The following is an 18,379-nucleotide window of genomic DNA, read 5'->3' as shown; positions in this document are numbered from 1 at the left end:
GGAGGGGGTGGGAGGAAGAGAAAAGGACTTGCTCCGCGTGTGCCCGGCCTGCGCCACAAACACTTCATCTTCATCGGTGTGTGCAGCGAGCCTCGGGGGCTGCTGGGGTTCTGACAGATTACTTCTTTCCCGGGTAAAGAATGACGTTTGAAAACAACATAACTGCTACGACACCAATTTTCCAAGCACGGCCTCATCCTGAAACGTCCGAGAACTTGAGAGTGGTCAGGACTGGTGCGCCCCCACGGGGCCACACGTTCCTTCATCCTTCCAACTATGACAGGGAGATTCTGACAGTTTTTTATGGTGCTGAGATTAAAGCTGAACAACTGATTTATAAACTCTAACAAAGGACAAATATTAGCCAGAGATATCAGTTCCTCCTGAAAAAGAGTATTTATCTCCTCGCATTGCAAATTTTTCTTAAGGTATCCTAGGACTTTAAAATAGAGTTTAAAATTCACCTTCAAAATAGAAACAAACAAAAGGACTAGTAAAACTGACAAAAACTAATAAAAATATGCTCAATTTTACTGACAGAATCATGGGCACTTCACAAAATACTTAAGACTCTACCAGTTTTAAGTAAAATAAATAAGAAAAAAAATGATAATTACAAAGCCAGTCTTTCCCCTTGGGAAAACAAAAAGCCACTTTTGACCAATTGTTCCCTACATATACATATACTGTATATTATTATAAGCTTCTTCAGAGAAGCAAAACATATTTGCCTTCCTGACACTGGATTCTAGTGAGCTGAGTTCTGACATCAGGAAGGCAACCGCAAGTGTTGGGCCCAAATGCAGTTCTGGTTTACACTTGAAAAGACACTAAATATTCCTTCTGTGTGGCTTCAACATGGGCAAATTTACGCAGTGTGTTCGGTGTGACCTCCTTAAATGATCAATACAACCTAGCACAGATTCCTAGTCTTTCTACAGCACCCCCAAGGAGTTCAACTCATTACTGGTGCAATTAATAAAGAGAAATGCATATCAGTTACTGGAAGGCTGTTTTACAAGAGGAGCTGCTATCTCTGATTTCACTTCCTTGTTGTGTGGAACTGCACAGACAGCATGATACCTGAGCAAATAAATCAACTACCATGATAGGAAGAGTGTGTTAATCCATAGTCTTTGCTTTATTGTGTGCAAAGTGTGCTACTGCCCCCTGAGCTTCCTGCATTTCTCTTGTCTTGAAAAATCAGTGCTTGATCCTTTCCAAAATAACCAGAGAAGAAATGAGGCAGAAAGTATCTCTTCATCACGGTCCCGCTCAGTCCAGAGACTGATAGAAAAGGATGTAACCAGACTCTGAGTTCTTTGAGATATCTGATGTCAACCCGTAGAATTCTTCAATAGCTTGTGCATCTATTTTCTGTGAGGCAAAATGGAAATATTAGTACAGAAATGAGCTCTACAGTCCAGTAAAGTCTTGCACATTTCTTAGAATCGTGCCTCTCATTTTCCTGCTTATGTTTATAAAACAGCTCTGCACAAGAATGGCTTAAGTTAAAAAGACTGATCATGCCCAGTATTGGTGAGAAAGTGCAGTAAACAGGGCTCCCACACGTAGCTGGCAGGAAGGCAGAATGGAACGGAGACCTTGAGGAAATGTTTAGCATTGTCTTGTAAGGCTGAACACACAACTAGCCTTCGATCCAGCAAGTCTATTCCTAGGGAACAGAATTACCTGACCCACTTGAAACCACGAATTCTCAACCATTTGTGACCTACGAAAACGGCAATTTCTTATGGTCCTACCTAACAATTACCCAAGAAAAATGAGTGCGTATATCCAGCATTAGATAGGGGTGATTGAGGCAGTTTTATTGAGAATAGTCAGGAAGGGATAAAAAGGCAAATCTCTAACTTGTTATATTCTTATAATGAGAAATTACGGAGCAATAAAAAAGAACCACTACCATAGGCAGCAAGAGTGAACTGCTAGATACAAAAGAAGTCACACTGGAGGAGTCCGTTTATAGTCAAACAGAGGCACAACTAATCATAATGATCAGTCATCAATAGTAGGTTCAGAGGACGGTGGGGAGTGGGAGGGAAAACTGTGAAGACTGACCGGGAAAAGGATAAGGGGGCTTATCGGAGGGTGTTACCAGTGTACTCTCCCTTGGTCTGGAGAGTGGTTACAGAGTGTGCATGTGCACATACATACGTGTGTATGCAAACCCACACATAAAAAATTCAAGTGCTAGGGCACCTGGCCGGCTCAGTGGGTTAAAGCCTCTGCCTTCGGCTCAGGTCATGATCCTGGGGTCCTGGGGTTGAGCCCTACATCGGGCTCTCTGCTCGGTGGGGAGCCTGCTTCCTCCAATTTCTCTCTCTGCCTGCCTCTCTGCCTACTTGTGAGCTCTGTCAAATAAATAAATAAAATCTAAAAAAAAAAAAAATTCAAGTGCTGCTTTAGATCCATATACTTTCTGTAGGTGTATTATAACTCAATCATTTTTTTTAGACAATGAAAGACTTTTTAAAACTAGTTCTCTTGTGGAAAGCTTTTCTTTGTTTTACTCTATGCATTTTGAAGGTCACCCGACCATTCAAGCATTGGGGTTGGCTGTTGGGGAGTAAGAAGTAGGAATCTGACTACAATCTGAAAACTTCAACAATTATCCAATATTCATCACCTGTCATATGAATGAGAGGCTGGGAGAAAAAAACTGAAGAGTAAAATACACACACAACTTTGAATAAAAATAAGAAATTCAGGAACTATTTACTTCTACAATGTCATCATCAAACAATAACCAAAAATCATGACTCTTAACTATTGCAATATAATGTCCTCAATTGGGACCACTAAAACAAAGAGAAAGAGAAGTTAATTATATACAATGTTTATTAATACCACTCTTCTATGCCCTTGACGTCATGTTCTATAAAGGAGAATAACTGAAACTGATGAAAATACTCCTTATCTATTCCTCCCCAAAATATCAAGCTACACTGATGTGAACTGGCCTTCAATTTTATAATCAAGTAATCACTACTCTACTTTGAGAGCTATAATGAGCATTCTATTTACATAAATCTATGCTATTAAAATTGTTGTGGTCTTTGTAATAATTTTTTAATTGTAATATTTAAAATAATTTTCAAATTTGCTTCTCTGAAAAATTTAAATATATTTTTTAGCATTTGGGAGAGAGAAAGGATCAAGGGTCAGAGCCCCCTGAGTTAAACTACAGAACATACGTAGAATTTTTTCTAAGTTTTATTCCCTTGGAGATCATTTTTCTCTTGAGGAAAAACACCTTGTGATGCCTAAAAAAACACATATCACATCTATAGTTCTAAAATGAAGCTTGACCCTCAGAAACTTCTTTAAAAACAAATGACATTTTGCTAGTATTATTAGTGCTATTTTTAAGTACCTGGATCTTAGTCATTATAATTCTTGGAATTGCCTCTGCAGCTCATTTTAAACAAATCTGGAATAAAGAAATCTAGAAATGCATTAAAATGCAGGTGGGTTTTTTTGTTTTTGTTTTGTTTTTCAAAAAAATCCTTTGCTTTATAAAGGACATGGCAAGGATTTTAACCTCTCGCAGATTAAGTATGACTCAATCTTATAAAAGCTCCTATATAATTCTTTAAGTTTTAATTCTATTAGAATTATTATATTATAGAATTTGAGATAATTTTCAACACAAAGTGCTGTTTATGGTGATTAGCAACATCAGATAATCAGATAATAGAATAAGAACCTCCCATGTGTCCCTGCCTAGGCTCCTCTGATTATTAGGTAAAACAAGTACCTCAGGTGACAAAGTGACAAAACAACAGAACTGCTCTTTCTCCACAGAAGAAAATACCTCAGAACCTTTTTTTTTTTTTTTTAAGGCTTTTAATACTGGAGAAAACTAAAACAAAACAAACAAACACACACAAAAAAAAAAACACAAAAAAGCCACCAAAAAACAAGAACAAAACTTCCCCATTCCTATAGGATTCATCTAGAGTCTTGTGTTTTATAGTGAGATGATAAGAATTTTTTTTTTAATTTTTAAAGTGGTGAACATAAAGAAAAAGTCTCAGAAAGGCAGAGGAACAGAGCCAGACAGGAAAGGAGGCGGGTGGGCTGAGGACCCTTGGGTGTGAGACTGAAAAGGGTAGCAGCCTGTTCCTCTGGCAGAGAGGCAGTCTGAAGGACAAAAGACAAATGTTCACTACAGAAACTAGTAAGAAGAAAGGCTGGTAAACTTCACCCTACAAGAGCCGTGGCTTAGGGACGTGCATCCTGAACACAAGACACGCTCAGTGCAGTATGGTATGAATACATCCCATGGGCTAATAACTGCTGGTTGCTGTGGGGCTCAGAAAGGCACCACAGCCTCCTGGCCTGAGGACACCGTGAGCACAGGAGAGACCTCTCCAAGAACACCATACGGGGCCCCATACGATATAAAAGCGGAGTTGCAGGGGTAGTGCAACCTACAGGCCTCACCCAGGAGGGGGCAGCTGGGGGGAGGAGAGCTGAGGAAGTTGGTTACAGTGGAGCTGGGCCCTGAGACGGAATGAAAGGATCACACGCACGAAGTCCGGAAGCACCTGTCGGAAATCCGCGAGATGCCAGACACGCAGGAGCAGGACCACGGGAGCTGGGCAGGCACAGGCCTGCTGGCAATAGGCATCACCGCGGCAAGGATGCGGCAACCTAAACCCTTTACACTCTCCTATGAAACGTAACTACGAGTAAATCTTGTCAGTAGAAAATAAGGTTTGAAAATGTTTTCAATCTTTTGTTAATGGGAGGATCACTTCCTGTTTTAAGAAGTGCCTGTTCTGCTACCGGAGACGGCCCCCCAAACTGATAAACACACACCGTACCGAGCAGTGAGTTACTGTGGGCAGGACACATCCAGCAGCTGGGTGAACACAGAGGCGTGGCCCCAGATGGAGCAGGGCTGGATGAGAAGGGCACCCAGCACGGCTTTCAGAGAGGTCTGAGGAGGCCAGGAGGGGAAGGCGGCAGGGGGATCGCAGTGAGAGAAGAGGAATAAGGAGTCGGGGAGGGAGCCCAGCTGTGACCAGGAATCTCAGAGCTCACGGTCTTGTGAGCAGAGCAATTCCAGGAACCCCAGCATCATCTAAGCAGAGGGAAACCTAAGAACTGTCCCTGAATCTGAAGAGGCTACGGCACCGTTAAGTTAGGATGTGAAAAGGTACTCTAAGGGTGTCGTTATTGTTAAGAACACAGTAGCAGCAGCTAAGTGATTTGCATTCCCCCTTTAACAGTAACACCGTGGCAGGTTGTTAATAGGACTGCATTTTGCGTAGGATAGCGTGGACATTCAGGGGGTACTGTACGAAGCCACGCCAGCCACAAATGGCAGGCACAGAACATCCTGCACACCTGCCCCACGGACAGAGATCCTGGCCCGCACGGCCCACGGCTGCGCTTACCTTCCACAGTGAACCACCACGGCGACAAGGTCGTACATTCTGTCAGGATTGGTCGCATCACCAGAGGTGTTAAACAGACGAAGTTCTAAAGGAAACACTACCCGGTAAGACAGTTTTGTGTATCGATGAAGCTGATCCATGTATTTAAACCTCTTCAGGTGCAGAGCCAGAATCATGGGCAGTTTTTTAACTTTCATCCTATTCAAATAAACACGGAAACAAAATTTCAGGAAAGGCATTCAGAACACATCTTTAAAAGAACTCTCAAACTTTCTGATTCCATTAACAAACAGGTCACGGAAAGTGTGAGTAGCCCAGCACTGACCACTTTTGCGTATTCCTACCCGTTATTTTTACATCGGCGAAGCAACATCCCGAATGTCTTGCGAAGATCCCACCCCAACCATCAGCACCAAACAATGTAACAGGACTTTGTACTCCATACAGCTTCAAAACAGTCCTTTTTTCAGAAATCTGAACAAAGTTACTTCAGAAATCTGTATTCTGAAATACAGGCCCCCAGGGTCGGGCGGACTGCACAGGAGGCCGACACGATGGGCGGAGGAAAAGCGGTTCCTCACAGCTGCTGACTCCTCTGGGTGTGCGTGGAGACCGAGAGCTGCTTGTTCCATCGGTCAGTAGAACTCACTAACAGGTGGAGGACAGGCGCAGTGAGAAAAGCATTACTAAAGACCATTCTGTGAAAGGGGTTTGCCAGAGGTAAATAGCTCCAGATCAAGAATGAGGACGACATGTATTCTAGGATGGGAGTTAAATGACCTGCAAATTTAGGAGAAAAGTTTTTAACTGTAAAACAACTGGCCATCTTTCACATTTTGGACAATCTTTAGTATGCCCTTCAGTGCCTTTTCTCCCTGGCACGACCTCTGAACTTCTACTTCATCTAACGGAAGTTTATTCTTCTGAAGGCTCAACTCACATTGTCACCCCTGGCATCAGTACCTCCTCCCTTCAATCCCCCATCGGCACTTCGCGGAGTCACAGTGGGCGAATACGGTTTATTACACCATAAAATATTTAGATGACTGTGGGTTTTTCTCTTCTAGGATCTGAAATCTTGACAGGTAGAAACCTTTTTTTTTCCCCCATTTTATTTCTCTACTGAACAACAACACGCTTGGCACACGACAGATAGTTGACAAATGTAGCGGAACCAAATTTTGTATGTGTTCAATGAAGCAAAACGCTTTTCATAATTAAAAAATGAAATTTACAAAGCCAGTGTCTATAATGAAATAAAAACAAGAATCATTTTGTAGCATTATAGTAAATCTGCATCCTACAAATCTTAAATGTGGTGGGCAGCTTATTATTCCAGAAACATTTACTATTCTACCCTGACCTTTGAAAAAGATTAGTAAGAATAAACATAAACAGATAATCATTCCTGGAAAGAAATCCAGCAGTGTAAGAGTCTCTATGGTCTTTGCCTCAGTAATCCCACTTCTAGAAGGGAAATAAATCATCTCAAATACAAGAATTCTCAGGTGCCTGGGTGGCTCAGTGGGTTAAGCCGCTGCCTTCGGCTCAGGTCATGATCCCAGGGTCCTGGGATCGAGCCCCGCATTGGGCTCTCTGCTCAGCAGAGAGCCTGCTTCCTCCTCTCTCTCTGCCTGCCTCTCTGCCTGTTTGTGATCTCTCTCTGTCAAATAAATAAATAAAATCTTTAAAAAAAAAATACAAGACTTCTCAAAAAAAAATTTCTAGAGTTATATTGTGAAAAACTGGAAAAATCCAGGAGACAGGCGTATCACAGAGATACTGTGAGTTCAGTTTCAGACCACCATAGGTAAGTAAATATCGCAATACAGCCAGTGAAATGAAATTTTTGTTTTCCCAGTGCATACTAAAGTTAGATTTACACCATACCGTTACTATTAAATGCACAACAGCATTATATCTAGAAAAACAATGCAGATACATTAATTAAGAAATACTTCATTGCTAAAAAAGGCAAACCATCATCTAAAACTTTAACAAGTCATAATCTCTCTGTTGGGGATGAGAGTCCTGGCTCCCTGCTGATGGTGGCTGACTGATGAGGGCGGTGCCACTGCAGGCTGGTGGGGGCTGTGGCAATTTCTTAAAGGAAGACAAGAAAGTCTGCCACATCGACTGGCTCTTCCTTTCATAGAGGATTTCTTTGTAGCACAGGAGGCTGTTCAAGTGTTTCACCCACAGAATTTCTTTCAGAATTAGAGTCAGTCCACTTAAAGCTGCTGCTGCTTTCTCAGCTAAGTTGATGTTAGATTCTAAATCCTTTGTGGTCACTGCAACACTCTTCACGGCATCTGAGCCAGGAGCAGATTCCAGCTCAAGAATCCACTTTCCTGGCTCATCCACGAGAAGCAGCTCCTCATCCGTCCAAGTCTGATCATGAGACGGCAGCCGTGCGGGCCCATCTTCTCGCCCCACTTCTAACTCCAGTTCTCTTGCTGTTTCCACCACCTCTGTGGTGACTGTCTCCATGGACGGCCTGAACCCCTCCAAGTCTTCAGGGACGGTGGGAACTAACTTCTTCCAAACGCCAAACAAATGTGGATATTTTGACCTCTTCTGATTGTTCTTAATAGTATCCCATTCCAGGAAGCATTCAATTGACTTTGTCCGGATCCATCAGAGGAATCACTTTCTAGACAGCTAGAGCCTTATGAAATATATTTCTTAAAGAATAAGACTGGGAAGTCAAGATGACTCCTTGATCCGTAGGCTATGGAACGGATGCCGTGTCAACAGCCATGAAAACACTCATCTCATTGCACATCTTCATCAGAGCTCTTGGGAGACCAGGCGCAGTTATCAGTGAGTGAGCAGCAGTATTTCAAAGAATTTTTTTTCTGAGAAGCAGGTCTTAAACAGTGGGCTTCAAATATTCAGTAATGTTGGAAACAGACGTGCTGTCACCCAGGCTTCATTGTTCCATTTCTAGAGCATGGGCAGAGTAGGTTTAGAGTAATTCTGAAGGGCCCTAGAATTTTCGGAATGGTCAGTGAGCCCCGGCTTCAGCTGAAGTCACCAGCTGCATTAGCTCCTAACGTGAGAGTCAGCCTGTCCTCTGAAGCTGTGGAGCCAGGCACTGACTTATCCTCTCTAGCTCTGAAAGTCCTTGATGGCATCTTCTTTCAGTAGAAGGCTGTCTTGTCTACACTGGAAACCTGCTGTGGTGTGTAGCCGCTTTCATCGCTGTTGTAGCTGGACCTTCTGGAGAAATCGCTGCAGCTTCTCCCCCAGCCCTTGCTGCTTCACCTTGTACCTTCTGTTATGGAGCTGGTTCTTTCTTTCAACCTCATGGACCAGCCTCTGCAGCTTCAGACTTCTCTCTGCAGCTTCCTCACCTCTCTCAGCCCTCCCAGAATCACAGAGACCTAGGGTCTTGCTCGGGGTCAGGCTTTGGCTTAAGGGAATGCTGGGGCTGGTTTGCTCTTCTCTCCAGACCACTCGAACTTTCTCCGTATCAGCAACAGAATTTTTTTTCACTTTCTTATAATTCATATGCTCACAGGAGTAGCACTTTTAATGTCCTTCAAGATTGTTTCCTTTGCACTCCCGACTTGGCTGATGTTTGGCACAAATAACCTAGCTTTTAGTCTATGCTGGCTTTCAACATGCCTTCCTCCCTAATCTTAACCATTTCTAGCTTTTGATTCAAAGTGAGAGACATGTAAGTTTTCCTTTCACTTGAGCACTTAGAGGCCACTGTAGGGCTACTAACTGGCCTCATTTCAGTTCCGTTGTGTCTCAGGGAACAGAGGGGCCAGAGGAAAGGAGAAGAGGTGGGGGAATGGCCAGTGGACAGAGCAGTCAGGACACACACATGTATCAGGTAAGCTCATCATCTTATATGGCATGGTCTATGGTAACCCCGACAATTACAAGAGTGACATCAAAGATCACTGATCACAGATCACTGTAACAAATGTAATAATAATGAAAAAGTCAGAAATACCGTGGGGATGACATAGAGACGTGAAGTCAGCAAATACCATCAGAAAAAGGGCATTACTAGACTTGTTTGTCTCAGGGATGCCATAAACCTTCAACTTGTTAAAAAAAAATGCAGTATCTGTGAAGCACAGTAAAGTGAGATATGCCTGTGCCTACACCCACCTTACACAAGCCCCTTTATGCAAGAGGGAACCATCACCAACTCATTTTTATTTTATTTCTTTTCAGTGTTCCAACATTCATTGCTTATGAACCACACCCAGTGCTCCATGCAGTACGTGCCCTCCATAATACCCACCACCAGGCTCACCCAACCCCCCATCCCCCTCCCCTCCAAAACCCTCAGTTTGTTTCTCAGAATCCACAGTCTCTCATGGTTTGTCTCCCGACACTCCGATTTCCCCTCACTCACTTCTCCCCATCTCCCATCTCCTCCATGTTATTCCTTATGCTCACAAGTAAGTGAAACCATATGACACTTGACTCTCTCTGCTTGACTTATTTCACTCAGCATCATCTCTTCCAGTCCTATCCATGTTGATACAAAAGTTGGGTATTCATCTTTTCTGATGGAGGTGTAATATTCCATAGTATATATGGACCACATCTTCTTTATCCATTCATCTGTTGAAGGGCATCTTGGTCCTTTCCACAGTTTGGCGACTGTGTGGTGGAGTTATGGACATTGGGGAGGGTATGTGCTATGGTGAGTGCTGTGAAATGTGTAAACCTGGCAATACACAGACCTGTACCCCTGGGGATAAAAATATACTATATGCTTATAAAAAATTTTAAAATTAATTAAAAAATTAATAAAATAAAGAACAGTTCCATCATACACACACACAAAAGAAAGAAAATAAAAATAGAGCTTCCCTAAGACCCTGCAATTGCACTACTTGGTATTTACCCCAAAGATACAGATGTCGTGAAAAAAAAGGGCCATCTGTACTCCAATGTTCATATCACCAACTCATTTTTGAGACCAGCATGAACCTGACACCAAAACCTGACAGAGGTTTAAGAAAATTACAGACTAATGATACCCCTCATGATATTTCAAAGATATGAAAATCAAGAGAACATTATCGAACTGAACCCAGCAACATATAAACCTCAGTCGGTGATGATACAATAGTTCTAAATGCAATGATGTTTTTTCCTCAGGTTCTTTCTAAAGACCAATAACTGTAAAAATGGAAAGACTTCTTTATATTCCTAAATTAGCAAAGTAATAATAATAAATATGTAAGGGGCATCTTAAAATAATAGATAGCATCCTTCTCCTCCTGAAGAAAAGAAACCTTGACCCCACTTAAATTTTACAGAAATTTTACATCTTGGCAGAAAACATATGCTTATCAGCAATGTGATTTTTTAAAAACAAGCATGTCCTCTTCCAATCTAATCCAAATATTTTTCTAGAAAACCAGGGAAGGGCAGACTTATTTTCTTGGCAAAAATGCACTGCCGACGTTACACACCAGGTCACAAATCAAACCACTGCAAGAAGAGGCAGCAATCACATCCTTCCTATTCTAATTAGCTTCTGGCTAATTAGATGGAGGGAGCCAAGAAGGAAAGGGAAGAAGCCAGCTAAGGATTCAGTCTCTGGAAAGGTGGCACAGAGGGCAGCTTCAGCTCTGAGCTCTGAATTTCTCTACTCTGCACAGGCAGCAAGGTAACTGGGTTTTCGCACTCTCATCTCCATCCACTGATCAAAAGCCACTGGGGTAAAGAAACTCTTGGAAGCTTCTTTCAGCAGCAGACCAAGGGGAGTCCCTCGGAGAGGAGCCAGAGTGAGAGCATCCTACAGGAGTGGGGGCACTGGAGAACAGGCACTGTCTGCCACCATTCCCGGACCGGAATACCAGCTACTCCACGGAGGCAACAGTCGGCCCCAGGACCGCAGGTGCCAGGTTCCAACGCTGTCTGCTGTTTTGATTTTTCACCCTTCCCCCCTGGTCAAGAAAAGCCAGAAGCCACTCTTTTAAAGTATATCTTCCCATCTGTATAAGCCCTGTGAGCCCAGCAAAGAGGGCTGTATGGTGAATGTGGGCCAAAGGGCACTAATAGGCAAACTCTGCCAGAGTGAAATTTAATATCCTAGCACAAGCACCTAAGAACTTAATAAAATTCTGTTGGCAGAGAAGACCTTTTTTTTTTTTTTTTTTTGAAGATTTGTATTTATTTGGCAGAGAAAGAGAGAGAGAGAACGAGGGACGGGAGCAGCAAAGGGAGAAGAAAAAGCAGGCTCCACGCCGAGCAGGGGGTGGGGGGATCACAGGACCCTGGGATCATGACCTGAGCCAAAGGCAGACACTTACCTGCCTGAGCCACCCAGGTGCCCCAGCAGAGAAGTTATGACCACACAGAAGAGTTCCGTAGTTGTACACACATGAAATCCCATTATTCTCATATACTATCCCATCCAGAAGGCCTACCTGGGGTAGGCAGGCTAAGGAGTGAGAGGGGAACAGAGGCTAGACCAAAGGTGACGAAGACACCACATGACTGAGTTGTCAGCACTGAGAGGAAAGGCAGCCCCTCAAAGTCCCAAGAAGGTCCCATGCTCAAAACCTAACGTGATGGTACTAGGAGGTGGAGCCTCGGGAGATGCTTAGGTCATGAGGTTGGAGCCCTAAGGAATGGAACTGGTATCCTTGTAACAGAGACCCGAGACAGTCTGCCAGCATCCTTCCAGCTCGTGAGGACGCGGTGTGAGAAGGCACCTTCGAGGAAGTAGGAAGAGAGCCCTCACGGGCACAGGGCATGCTGGCGCCTTGATTTGGGACTGCTAGCGCCCAGAACTCTAAGGACGCCCCTGGCGCTTGTCACGCACCCAGTCTATGGTATCCTGTTACAGCAGGCTACATGCCAGGAGTGACAGGGCATGTGGCCATGACAAGGCTGCCAACATGACACTAGCCGTGACTAGGACCTGCACATGGAAGAATCGGATATGGAGCTGGTTTTGAAAATGGAGCAAAACGGAAGAACTTGCCCTCAGAAACAGGAAGGACCTCAACGACTAGACCAGAGTAGACGGGAGACAGAGGCCATGACACCTCGATGCTGCTGACCTGGGCACCGCACGGGTCTTCCCCGATGCCTCACACGGCCGGCCCCAGGCCTGGAAGTGAAGAGTGAAGAGAGGAAGGACGCCTAGCAGAGAACAAGTCAGGCGGGCTCAGCCCCCCCCCCCCCCCCCCCCCCCCCCCCCCCCCCGTGCAGCCACTCACTGAACTCTGCTCTGAGGCAGAGAAGAGTGACAGCAGAGCAGCTTCAAAAAACATCCCCCACCACCCCCACGCCCAGAGGACAGGAAAACACCTTGGAAAGCAAAGCCATTGGAATCCTAATCCTCACATTCCAGTTCCCTGAGGAAAAGCACTTTGCTTTTCCTCAGGGGCTTTATCCTCCCACTGGGCATCAGCTTCTGGCTGTTCACCTACATCTGCCAAGCCCGGGTATACAGCCCTATACAGTCCAACAGGTGGGCCATGTAAAAGAAGTCCCTGCACAGATAAATTCTGCATAAAGATAGATAAAAAGATAAATTTCTCCCATTCTGTGAGTCTTCTCAGAGTCTGTAATATGAAGCATGAATAAATAATGAAGAGGAAATTTTATTATAGAGCGAACTCATTTGATCATGGAATACTTCTTTTAAGGTAACATCTCCCAAATTCATTCTTGAGGATTCCAATACTGAAACCTCTGGTTTTGAGGAACACATTGTCTGCATATAGGAACATATATAGTCTGAATGAAGGCCAAACCACATGCCTTTTTCTTCTGTGGTTAAGAAACACGTAACATAAACTGCACCTTAACCCTTTCTAAATGTATAGTATAGCAGTGTTTCCAATTAGCACCATTGTTGTGCAACAGATCTCTAGAACTTTCTCATCTTGCACACGGAAACTCTACACCCACTGAACAACTCTCCTTTGCCCCTCCCCCAAGACCCTGGCAACCAGCATTTTACTTGTTGCTAAGAATGTGACTACTTAGAGTCTTCATATAACTGGAGTCATCCAGAAATTGTCTTTTTGTGATTACAATGTTTCTTTTTGGCTTTTGTGATTAGCTTATTTCACTTAGCATAATACACTCAAGATCCATCTACCTGGTGGTATAACCAAATGTCCTTCTGCTTTAAGGCAGAATAATACCCACTAGATGTCCATCCCACATGTTCTTTATCCATTCATCTGTTGATGGACATTTAAGTTGTTTCCACCTCTTTGTTAATGTGAACACTGCAGCAATAAACAAAGGAGTACATATAATCTCTTTGATACACTGTTTTCAAATTCTTTTGGGTGTGTATCTAGAAGCAAGAATGCTGGGTCATGTGGTAATTCTGTTTTTAGTATTCTGAGGAGCCTCCATACTGTTTTCCAAAGCAGCTGCACCACTTAACCTTCCTACCAACAGTATACAAGGTTTCAATTTCTCCCCATTACCAACACTTATTTTCTTTTTGCAATGTGACTTTTCTAACAAGTGTGAGGGGATACCTCACTGTGGTTCTGATTTGCAGTTCCCTGATGATCTGTGACATTAAGTGTCTTCTGATTAGCTTGTTGGCCATTTTTTATCTTCTTTGGAAAACATTCAAGTTCCTTGTCCATTTTTTTTTAAGATTTTATTTATTTATTTGACAGAAATCACAAGTAGGCAGAGAGGCAGGCAGAAAGGGGTGGGGAAGCAGGCTCCCCGCTGAGCAGAGAGCCCGATGTGGGGCTTGATCCCAGGCCTCTGGGATCATGACCAGAGCCCAAAGCAGAGGCTTTAACCCACTGAGCCACCCTATGTCCTTGTTCATTTTTAAATTGAGTCCCTGGTTTATGTTGTTGAGCTATAGGAGATCTTCATGTATTCTGGATATTAACCTCTTATCACATACTGGTTTTCAAGTATTTTCTCCCATTCATACCTTTTCACTCCATTTATTGTTTCTTTTGTTATGCAGAAGTTTTTGAGTTTGTTATGGTCCAGCTTATTTTTGCCTTTGTTGCTTATGCTTTCAGTGTCCTACTTAAGAAACGATTACCAGGGGAGCCTGGGTGGCTCAGTGGGTTGCGCTGCTGCCTTCGGCTCAGGTCATGATCTCAGGGTGCTGGGATCGAGTCCCGCATCGGGCTCTCTGCTCAGCGGGGAGCCCGCTTCCCTCTGTCTCTCTCTGCCTGCCTCTCCATCTACTTGTGATTTCTCTCTGTCAAATAAATAAATAAATAACATCTTTAAAAAAAAAAAAAAAAGAAACGATTACCAAATTCAATGTCATGAAGATTTTCCCATGTGTTTCTTTTTTAAGGAGTTTTATAGTTGTGGCCTTTCGTTTAGGTCTTTAATCCATGTTGAATTGAGTTCTGTATATGGTATAAGGGTCCAACTTCATTCTTTTGCATGTGGATATCCAGTGTTCCCAAAATATGTGTTGAAGCTATACGTTATCTATCTGTAGCACTGGCACTCTTGGAGATCATCTGACTATATAAATGAGGATTTACTGCTGGGCTCTCTATTCTATACCATTGGCCTACATGTCTGTCTTTATTGCTACTACCACACTGCTTCGATTACTGTAGCTCTATAATATGTTTTGAAGTTAAAAACTATAAGGTCTCCAGCTTTTTCTTTTGAGATTGTTTGGCTTTAAGAGTCCTTTAAGATTTCCCATATGAAATTTTGGATTTTTTTTCCCTATGTCATCAGAAAACTCAATTGAGACTTTGGTAGGCATTAAATTGAATGTGCAGACTGCTTTGGGTACTATGACCCTTTTAACGTTAAGTCTTGCAATTCATAAACACAGAGTATCTTTTCATTGATTTTTTTACCTTCTTTAATTTGTTTCAGCAATATCTTCTATTTTTTTAGTGCATAAGTCTTTGGCCTCCTTTGTTAAGTCAATTTCTAAATATTTTCTTTTTTGATACTACTGTAAATGGGATTATTTTGCTAATTTTCTTTTCAGATTGTTCAGATAGTTCAACAATCTTTTCAGATTGTTCAGATTATACACTAACTGTTCAAGTCAAGGTACAGAAATGCAATGGACTTTCACGTGCTGATTTTGTATCTGTACCTCTGCTGAATACTTACTAGTTCTAACAAGGCTTTTTGTTGTTGTTGTTTAATCTTTAGGGTTTTCTGCGTACAAGATCATATTATCTGTGAACAGAGATAATTTAACTTCTTTTCCCATCTGGCTGTCTTTCTTTTCTTTTCTTTTTCTTACCTAACTGCTCTAGGACTTCCAACACTATGTTGAATTAAAGAGGCAAGAGTAGACATCCTTGTCTTGTTCTGGATCCAAGAGGACAAGCTCTTCAGTTTTTCACCGCTGAGTATGGTAGCTGTGGGCTTGTCACAGAGGGCCTTCATTATGTTGAGGTATGTTCTTTCTATCCCTAGTCTGTTGAGTGGTTTGTTTGTTTTTTTTTTTATATAGACAGGTGCTGAATTCTATCAAATACCTTTTCTTTATCCACTGAGGTGATCATGTGGGTTTTTGTTCTCCAAACAGACTGAAATCATTGCTTATTTATTTATTTATTTACTTGAAAGTGAGAATGTGTGCAAGCAGGAAGGGGAATAGGAGGAGAGGGAGAGAGGAATCCCAAGCAGACTCCACGGGGGGGCTCGGTCTCATAACCCTGATATCAAGACCTGAGCTGAAATAAAGAGTCAGGTGCCTAGCCAACTTGGCCACCCAGCACCCCCAGACTGAAACATTTTAATGTCAAAATGATTTTTGTTTAATTAGAATGATGATCTGTATATCCACTATCTTATTCTTTTATTCTGAGACTAGAAACTATAGACTTCTATAGTTGGTAGGGATCTTAGAGAGCAACTAATCAAGTGAGACCCAAAAGGTTAAATGACTTGCCCAATATCACAATGCAAGTTATCAGAAGGGCTGACACTAGATCCTAGTAGAAAATGATTTCTGTACTGCTATCTTTCCATAAACCCACACACAATTTATCCTTTAGAAACAGCCTAAAACCTGTGTGAAAATGTGTGTATGGGTAGAGGTATACATACAAAATATGTTTATCAAAGCCTTATAGCAGTGAAAAAAGGGAACAATCTAAACTATTAGATTGAGAAACTCTGTAGATTATGGCATGCCCATATAAAAAGTACTATGCAGCACCTCTGAAGAATGATGTAAAAGTATACTTTCACTGACACATCTGTAATTTATTAAGGGAAAAAATTATAAAACTCTACATAGAATTCAAATCCATTTCAAGAATTACATGTGTACACACATACACTCTTTAAAAATCTAGGATACGCACAAAAATGTTAACAATGCTTCTATAAATAACGATTGTTAACTGATTTATACTTAATCTGTGTTTTCTAATTTCTTGACAGAGTATATGTATTTCCCACACATATTAATAAAAGATCTACCATTAAATACTATATTAAATTCACATGGATGTCTTCAAAACAAGCAGCTGGAGTTGCTGGACAATTTCTAATTACTCATGTCTGGCTATTTGTAATTCTGGATGAAGATCAGCTCATGCTCACAGATGCACTTACCTCCATGGAGCCAAAGAAGTTTATCACGGCACTCCTCTGAGCTACACTTAGTCCTCAACTCTTTTCCTTAACCAATAGTCTTAGGCACCTTCTACAACATTTTCAGGGTTAATCTAATTTATCAACCCCCATGACATAACCAAACTTAGGGGAGGTACTCTAATCATCTTCACTAATAGAAGGGGACAATGAGTACTCTGTTTTGATTACTTGGGCCCATCACCTAAAACCTCTCCCTTCCTAATAGATACATGTGTCAAAATACAGATCAAAATACAGTCATTTAAAAATCTAAGTTCTTCTTCCTTTCATGAACGGTTCAGTGTAACCATTTAGGTAGGTAGGGCCCTCCAGGGTAGACATCTGGGCAGGCAGGGGAGAGGAGAAGACTGAGCAGAGCAGAAAGCATGTCTGTGCAATATGGAGTTGTGTGCACGCATAGCAGTTGAGGGGTAAGATCAGTTATGGACAGGGTCACTAACCAAGTAAGTAAATACAGAAGGATACTGGGAACCAATCTGTACTGTCAGAAGGAAATTATGAATATTAAAAAGGACAAAACTAGAATGAACCCTATGGTGTCGGCTGAAACTGTGGATATAATTGTGACTTCATGGTTTCTCTATATAGACAGATCCATGATAATATAGACAGGTAGACGTAAGCATGTGTGGAGAACATACATACATACACACACACCGTCCAGCTCTTTTCACTAGGGGGCTCAGGAACACAGACATCCTGGTATCAGTGAGCATACCTATATACCAAAGTCCTGCTTCCTAAACATCATCCTCCTCCTGTAAGAAAGCAGGCCTCCTGGGATAAATGGCTGATACCAGAGTTGGGGCAAGGAGAGTACAAGACGAGCACAGAACATCTTGTTATGCTACAAAGTGAAGGGTCACTCAAGAATATGGGACATGCCAAAAAGACACGGGTGATAGCTTGAAGGGGCCCCCACTGGCCGAATGGTAATGGAGCATAAAGCACTGAATTAAAAAAAAAAAAATCCTTGAGTCCATGCTGAGATTTAGAAAATGAAAAAAATTAGAAGTCTGATGAGGAATGGGCATATTTACAACCTCAAAATACCTCCACACAAAATACTTATGAATTATATAAATGCACAAAACCATTGCTTAACAGTGAAGACCTCTGGGAGACATCACCACGGTCAAGTGCTCAAACAGAACAGCACCAGTAACAGGATGGGCAGGAAAGTGTTAACCTCGCAGGCCTCAGACTATCCTTTCTGGAAAGGCCTGCTGGCAAGGACAGTCCTTGGTTAACATACGAGAATTTGGATTTGAGGAGTGTTCCCACCATTCCCTAAATGATAGGAGTGTCTCAACAGGCCTAAATTGTCTGGACAAACAATATGGTTTACACTCAACACCTCCTTTCAT

At 42.3% G+C, this 18,379-nt stretch overlaps 2 protein-coding genes and 1 pseudogene across 3 annotated transcripts in view; 1 reads left to right on the top strand and 2 right to left on the bottom strand.

Annotated features, from left to right (window-relative positions):
• LOC309848526 (ral guanine nucleotide dissociation stimulator-like) overlaps positions 1-18,379 on the top strand; it is a 438,233-nt gene that overhangs the window by 166,873 nt on the left and 252,981 nt on the right. The gene's annotated exons all lie outside the window — the stretch shown is intronic.
• LOC309848891 (uncharacterized protein) overlaps positions 1-18,379 on the bottom strand; it is a gene marked incomplete at its 3' end in the record, with an annotated part of 339,926 nt that overhangs the window by 83,819 nt on the left and 237,728 nt on the right. The window lies entirely within an intron of this gene.
• LOC309848892 (ubiquitin carboxyl-terminal hydrolase 12-like) overlaps positions 952-18,379 on the bottom strand; it is a 43,248-nt pseudogene continuing 25,820 nt past the window's right edge. The window contains exons 7-9 of the transcript in view: positions 5,427-5,624; positions 2,741-2,819; positions 952-1,377 (exon numbers count right to left, since the gene is read on the bottom strand). The product of the transcript in view is annotated as a ubiquitin carboxyl-terminal hydrolase 12-like (transcript). The remainder of the gene's footprint in view (positions 1,378-2,740; positions 2,820-5,426; positions 5,625-18,379) is intronic.

This window comes from Mustela nivalis (assembly GCF_964662115.1).
Source record: "Mustela nivalis genome assembly, chromosome: 15".
Classification (NCBI taxonomy): Eukaryota; Metazoa; Chordata; class Mammalia; order Carnivora; family Mustelidae; genus Mustela; species Mustela nivalis.
This window is presented reverse-complemented; position numbering and strand designations above follow the sequence as displayed.